The sequence below is a fragment of the Carlito syrichta genome, unplaced genomic scaffold (genome assembly GCF_000164805.1).
Source record: "Carlito syrichta isolate Samal-C Ts95f unplaced genomic scaffold, Tarsius_syrichta-2.0.1 Scaffold78061, whole genome shotgun sequence".
NCBI lineage: Eukaryota > Metazoa > Chordata > Mammalia > Primates > Tarsiidae > Carlito > Carlito syrichta.
The window spans coordinates 195,652-203,685 of record NW_007022157.1 but is presented as its reverse complement, the minus strand read 5'-3'; the positions used below and the strand labels follow the sequence as shown (position 1 = coordinate 203,685).

Genomic DNA, 8,034 nt, shown 5'->3' with positions numbered 1-8,034 from the left:
CAACAGGGTTCCTGAATGAAATGTAATTGTACACCTAACCCTTAACTGTACCCCACAAAACCATAATAAAAAATATTGATTTAATAAAAATAAAAAAAGAGAAAGGGATTGGCAGTAGTGGGAAACTCCCAGGGGAGGAAGGGGCACACCTCATCAACAAGGGTACCTGCATAATCAACATTTGCATACCTAACCCTGAATTGTACCCCCCATCTTTATAATAAAAAAAAAAAAGTGTGGTCTATGGGCCAACAGCATCAGCTCAACAATCATGTTTTAATTTGAAACATTATTTATTAAAATAAATGTCAATATAAGAGTTCTTCCTTACTTATTTCTTACTTTTGAAAAAAACATAAGTTTAGTTTTATAATGTCATTTCAATGTATAAACTTGAAATACAAATTTTCATATTGAACCCTGGATATATTTATTTCTAATTCTTTTTTGGTAAATAAATGATGCCATATCCATTAAAAAATGGAATCTTTGTAGTTATTAAGATAATGATTGTTTATGACTGAGCTCAGTGGATCAGCCTGTCATCCCAGCACTTTGGGAGGCCGAGGTGAGTGGATTGCCTGAGCCCACGGGTTTGAGACCAGCCTGGGCCACTTGGCAAGACCTCATCTCTACACTAAAAAATCAAAAATTATCCAGGCATGGTGGTACGCACCTGTAGTTCTGGCTACTCAGAAGGCTGAGGGGGAAGGATTGCCAGAGCCCAGCAGGTTGATGCTGGGGTGGCCGTGAATGTGTCGCTGCATTCCAGCCTGGACAACAGAATGAGACTCCAACTCAAAAAAAAAGGAGACTGTCTATAGCATGGCAGGATATTCACAATTGTTGAGGGAAAAAGCCCCACATTACTTGCGAGTATATACTATTGTCACTCGTACACAAGCACACACACATACTCACAGGAAAAGATGTGATGTTTACCAGGATGTTCACAAAGATTAATTCTACAGATTAATATGTTTGAGTTGGGGTCTCACTCCATTGCCCAGGCTGGAGTGCAGCAGCACAATCACGGCTCACCGTAGCCTCAACCTCTTAGGGTCAGGTGATCATTCCACCTTAGTAGCTGAGACTACAAGTGCATGCCATCATGCCCAGCTAGTGTTTGCATTTTTTCGTAGAGACGAGGTCTCATTATGTTGCCTAGACTAGTCTCGAAACTCCTGGGCTCAAGCAGTCCTCCTGCCTCAGCCTCCCACAGTGCTGGGATTACAGGTGTGAGCCACTGTATCCTGCCAAATCCTACAGATTATTAACAATGGATACTTTTGATTGCTAACTCAGCATCTGTTCCCCCTGTTTTCCTTTCGAATGGCTTTTGGTTCGTCATCTTGCCAAGCCCCATTTATTCATGTAGCTCAGGGGTGGCTGACCACCTCTGTGCCTCCAAAGGCTCAAAAAGGATTTTTAAACACATTTTTCACAGATGAGGGTCTCGCTCTGTCGCTCAGTCTGGTGTGCAGTGGTGTGATCAGAGCTTACCGTAATCTCTAACTTTAGTCAACCTTGTTGCCTGTTAAATATGTGGCTACCCTCTAGTTATTCAACCGAAAATCCAGCTATTGTTTCTTCTATAAATTGTTCATTCATTTTAGGTTGGCACTTCCAGCTCAGGAAGAACAGGAATATTTTGTAGTGTGGAGACTGAAAGGACCAACCACCCCAAATCTGGACTATCGTGTAAAAAACACCAGAAGAAATAGGAACGTAGTTAGCATTACTAAATTTAGGTGACTGTAATTTCTGAAACTCACCGGCAAAAAAGAGTGCTATGCAAATGTACCTCTCTTTTTTCTTTATTTCCTTTTCCCAGCAAAAACATTGTAAATTGCTAAAAGTCTTTTGGTGACTTGTCACATTTGGCACTAGTTTAATTGGTCTTGGCAATTGTATTTTAGTGACTCATGAGAGAACACTTTTAGTTTCTTTACTAGCAGATGTAACCCGTGCCTATACTAAAAGCAATGACAACAATTGTCATGAGGTTATAAAATTGTAGGAATTTGCTGCTGGAGATCCAACAGAAACAAACTTGTATGAAAAGGGAGTTATGAGAAGATAAGATTTAGAGTATACATTGTTACAAATGTTCAGTCGTACATGATCTGACCTTTTGTCATTTATTTAAATGGCACATGTTGAAATTGGGAGTCTGCAGAAGACATCCTAGGAAACACTAAATTTGGAATCCAATAAATTTGTAATCATCCAATTTCATTATTTCATCTGCACCAGTCATCTCATTTCTTGTTTAAAGAAGTATCTCTAATGCCACTAGAAAATTCAAGTGATATCCTACTCATATGTTGCTTCCCCCCACATTTCTTTTTTTGAAACCATGCTATATCACTGGGTCTTTAAAATTGTTATCATAGCCTCTGCATCCTCTGAATTAAGATTAGCTAGGATTTATAGATTTTTCTAAGGTTAATGGGTAGGATACTTGTTTGACACATATATCCAAGGGACCCCTCCTGGTCATTTTACACAAGCAAGGTTTGCTCAAAAGATGTGTCTACACCTCTAGAAAAAGAAAACTGCCAGAAAATCATACATTTGACATACAGATTTTTAAATGAAGGAAATCATAACAGAAGTTTTTCAAGTGACAAGAGAAATTCTCTTTCCTTTATTGCTTGTCAAGGTAACCACTAGTAAATATTTTTTAACCTTTTTATTATTTTTTAACCTTTTTATTTTGCTGTTGTAGTAAAATGCATATAACATAAATTTGTCATTTTAAAGCATTCTAAATGCACAATTGAGTGGCATTCATTATATTCATATTATTGTGCAATTATCACTGCTACCTTTTTCCAAAAACTTTTCACCACCCCAGACAAACTCTGTACCCGTTAACAATAGCTCGCCTGCTTCTGTCTTGCACCAGTCCCTGGTAAACTTCTGATCTACTTACCCTCTCTCTGAATATATCTGTTCTAGATATTTCAATAAGTAGACATACAATATTTGTCCTTTTATGTTTCTTCGTGTCCATTAACATAATGTTTTTTGGGGGAGTTAATCCATGTCTTATGTGTCAGAACTTCATTCTTTCTTTTGGCCAAGTAATATTCCATTGTATGTATATACCACCTGTTGATTATCCAGTCATCTGCTGATGGACATTTAAACTGTTCCCTCTTTTTGGCTATTATGAGTTATGCTGCAAGGAATATGGGCGATAAATACACAAATCTGGTTAAATCCTTGCTTTTACTTCTTTAGAATGTATATCTAAGAGTAGAGTTGCTGGTTCATATGGCAATTCCCTGTTTGCTTTTTGAGAAAATACCAAACTGCTTTCCACAGTGGCTGTGTCATTTTACATTCCAACCAGCAATGTATGAGGGCTCCAATCTCTCCACATCCTGTCCAACACTTGTTATTTCCCCTTTTAAAAATTCTTATGTTAGCCTTTCTAGTGTATAGAGTGGTATACTATACCATTCTAGGTATAAAGTGGTACCTCATTGTGGTTTTCAATTCCCATTTCAATAATGACTGGGAATGCTGAACACACGTTCTTGTACTTATTGACCATTTCTGTATCGTCTTTGTAGAAATGTCTATACACATCCTTTGTGTGAGGGTACGGATAGGGTGAGGGTGGATGGAGAGGATGGAGAGGGGCGTGGTACTGCCGGAGCCGGCATATGGGAGGTGCACGCTGGTAACCAGAGATCCGAGTAATGCAAAGAATTGCAACACACAAAGAGGTGAAGGAAGAAAAGATTTATTTAAGAAAGGTTCACTTCCCACAGACAGGAAGCAGGTCTATACCCTAGATGAGTGTGGCCTCGGAGCCCCCCGAGTCCCGGCTTCAATGCTTTCCCTTGGAGGTGTTGCCATCAGGTAGATGTGACTCCCTTGACTTCCTTATTGACCATCTCTGAATGTCTTGGAGACCCTGTGACACAGAGACCCACAAATATCTGCCCACAGTCCCTAGAGAAAGGCACGATAAGGATCATAGTCCCCGTGTACATTCCTGAGTAACATTCCTTAGAGCTAAAGGAGGGTGCATTTCCCCTTATTTCCTCTGCATTCCCAGCAGGCAGCCCTGGGGGGGATCCTTGACTTCCTTATAGACAGGGCTCAATCTACTGGGAGATTGAATTCCCACTCACTCCCACCTCTGAGTGGTCACAAGTCCTATGATCTGCATAACTTTTGTAATCACAAGTTTTGTGATTTCCTTAACTTTTGCCTAACGTATGCTGTCATAGGCCTTGTAAACTCCTTTTACTCTAGGCAAGCTATGAGATACCTCTGATACTTGGCACCAGGAAGTCTGAGTTTCTGAAAAGACGGCAAACTTAATCTTTACCTAAAGTAAGCATTTCTCCAAAAACATGCCTCTACTTTCTCATCACTGTGTTAGGGTTTAGGAACAAGATTTAAAAAATGCATTTCTTCAGGACATAGCTTCTACTTCTTCCTCATCATGTTAGGGTTTAAGAACAAGATAAAAAATGGCTTCCCGCTCTTGGTCTGTCCCTTCACTTTGCCCACTTTTAATTGAGTTGTCTTTCTGCTGTTGAGTTTTAGGAGTGCTTTATGTATTCTAGATATTAAGGTCTTGATTTGCTTTGCAAATATTTTCTTTCATTTAGTAGGGTGTGTTTTCACTTTCTTTGTAATACACTTTGATGCACAAAATACTTCAATTTTGATAAAGTTCACTCTATCTCTTTTTTCTTTTGTTTCTCATGCTTTTGGCATGATATCCAAGAATCAGTTGCCAAATCCAAGGTCTTGAAGATTTATTTGTGTGCTTTCTAAGATATTTGGTGTTTTAGTGCTTATATTTTATCATTGATTCATTTTGATTGATTCTTGTATTTATTTGTTAGTTTGTTTTGATTCAATTTCTCACTCTGCTGCCCACACTGGAGAGCAGTGGCAGAATCATGGCTCACTACAGCCTCCAACTCCCGGGCTCAAGCAATCCTGCTGTGTCAGCCTCCCGAATAGCTGGGACTATAGGTATGTCTTTTTGTAGAGATGAGGTCTCACTGTGTTGCCCAGGCTGGTCTTGAACTCTTGGGCTCAAGCAGTCCTCCCACCTCGTCCTCCCAAAGTGTTGGGATTGCAGTCATGAGCCACTGCACCCATCTGTATTTGTTTTTATTTATTTTTATTTTTTTGTCTATAATAAATATATATTTTAAGTTTTTATTTTAAAGATGTGGGGTACAATTTAGGGTTAAGAATACAAATGTTCATCAGGTACGTACCCTTGTCGATGAGGTGTGCCCCTCCCTCCCCTGGCAGAATCCCATCATTGCCAATCCCGCCCCTGCCGGTAATGTGTTTTTAAGTCCTTATAGATATATTTATGCATATATCTTGATGAACTTTCTTTAATTTGATCTAAAAACTGTACAAGTCTACAGTAACCAAGACAATATAGAAGTGGTTAAATGATAAACATATAGATGAACAGAGTAAAATTGAGAGTCCAGTAATAAACACATATATCTACGATCAAGTTATTTCAACAAAAGTGCAAGATCATCTAATGAAGAAAGAAGAGTCTCTTCAACAAATGGCCCGAGACAGCTTGACAGCCATATGCAAAAGAGTGAAGCTGGATGCTCACCTCGCATCCCATGTAAGAATAAAGTCAAAATAGATGTAAAAGAACCTGAATGTAAGAGCCAAAACTCTAATCGTCTTAGAAGAAAGCATGGATTAAATCTCGGTCAACTTGGATTTGGTAACAAATATTTAGACATAAAAAATATAAGCAATGACCCAAAAAATAGATAAATTGGACTTTCAAACTTTTGTGCTTCATAGGTCACTATCAAGAAAGTGAAGAGACAGCTCTTTTCTGGCTGGAACCATGGAGGGTGTCGAAGAGACAAAAAAGAAGGTTCCTTCTGTGCCGGAAACCTTTATGAAACAGCAAAGGCATTTCGCAGAGCTGAAGATCAAGGGCCTGAGAAAGAAGTTTGCCCCCAAAAATGCTTTGAAAGGCATGGAGGAAGATTATCTATGAAAAAGCACTATCACAAGGAATCTAGTCAGATGTACAGAACCGAGATCAGAATGGCTAGGATGGCAAGGAAAGCTGGCAACTTCTATGGACCTGCAGGACCCAAATGGGCGTTTGTCGTCAGGGTCAGAGGTATCAGTGGTGTGAACCTGAAGTTCTGGAAGGCGTTGCAGCTCCTTTGCCTTTGTCAGGTGTTCAATGGAAACTTTGTGAAGCTCAGCAAGGCTTCAATGAACTTGCGGAGGATTGTAGAACCATACATTGCATGGGGGTATACCCAAACCTGAAGTCAGTAAATGAACTAATCTACAAGCAGGGTTATGGCAAAATTAATAAGAAACGAATTGCCTTGACAGATAAGGGTTTGATCGCTCGATCTCTTGGTAAATATGTCATCATCTGTAGGGAGGATCTGATTCACGAGATCTATACTGTTGGAAAACGCTTCAAAGAAACAAATAACTTCCTCTGGCCTTTTAAATTATCCTTTCCATGAGGTGGAATGAAGAAAAAGACCACCCATTTTGTAGAAGGTGGGTGCTGGCAATAGAGAAGACCAGATCAACCAGCTTATTCGAAGGATGAACTAGGTGTCTACCGTGATTATTTTTGTTAACTGGTCAGTTAATAATGCCTGCTTTCAAACTGAAAAAAAGGAAGAAAGAAAGAAAGAAAGAGAGAGAGAGAGAGAGAGAGAGAGAGAGAGAGAAAGAAAGAAAGAAAGAAAGAAAGAAAGAAAGAAAGAAAGAAAGAAAGAAAGAGAAAAGACAACCCACAGAATGGGAGAAACTCACAAATTATATATCTGATAAGGGACTTATATCTAGAATATTTAAAGAACAGTTACAACTCAATAATAAAAAGACAACCCAATTCAAAAATGGGCAAAGTATCCAAATAGATATCTTTTTTCAGAGAAGACATGCAAACGGCCAATAAGCACCTGAAAAGATCATCACTGAGCCATCAGGGAAATACAATCCAAACTGCAAGGAGATTCCACTTTCATACCCACTTGTCTAAAATCAAAATGTCAGACAATAACATGTGCTGGAGAGGATGTGGAGAAGTTGGGACCTTCTTGCACCGCTGTTGGGAAGGGAAAATAATGTGGCCACTGTGAAAGAAATTCTGGCAGTTTCTCAAAAAGTTAAATATAGGGTTATCATTAAACCTGGTGAATCTATTCTTTGTCATATACCTAAAAGAAATGAAAACATATGTCCAGACACAAACTTTTACGTGAACATTCACATTACTGTTATTCATAGCCAAAAGCTAGGAACAACCCAAGTGTCCATCGTCTGAAAAGGGAAAACATAAAAATTTATGTTTTAAGGACTTAGCTCACTCCTGTCCTATCTTCCACGCAGTTTTCTCTCTTTTACCATTATTGGTTGCTTTTCCCAGTTTTACTTTGTTGGTTACTAACAAAAGGTGCGAGTCTGGGGCTTCCTCCTTTTGCCGTTTTCTCTTTATTCTTCCCATTTGTGCTGTCTCTACCTGACAGCTTCGACTTTGTCAAGGTTGAGGCTATTGGTATTCTGCTCTGAAATAGTACATTCATCTGCGCTGTGTCAGTGCTCTGATCCCAAAAGCTGACACTCAATAAAGTGTTTAGGTTACTGTGACCATGTGAATATCATTCACTGCAGATCCAAGAAATGTGCTTGTTTACACGTCTTTTTCTCGTTTCGCCTGGAGCTTCTAGTTGCTTATTTTTTCTGGCCTGGTTGGCTTTATTGCATCCTTAAGTGTTTTCCATTCTCCAGAGAACACTATCCAACGTACAAAGCCTCCTTTTCCAAGATACTTCCTTCCTGGATACCTAGTTCCCTGAGACTGATTGTTTCCTGGGTTTGCCGCACAGCTGCATTCTGGGACTTTCCGTCTGTCATTCTCCTGGGTTCAATCCACTGTGTTTCAGCCCCTGCTGTTACTCATCTGTAAGTATAAAGCTGCCTGAGAAAGGCTGCATGAGACCTACACTTGGTCTGAAAACATCTTTA

General features: G+C 39.4%; 1 pseudogene; it reads left to right on the top strand.

Moving 5' to 3' along the window:
• Positions 1-5,872: 5,872 nt before the first annotated feature.
• LOC110595281 lies at positions 5,873-6,615 on the top strand (annotated as a pseudogene).
• Positions 6,616-8,034: the final 1,419 nt, after the last annotated feature.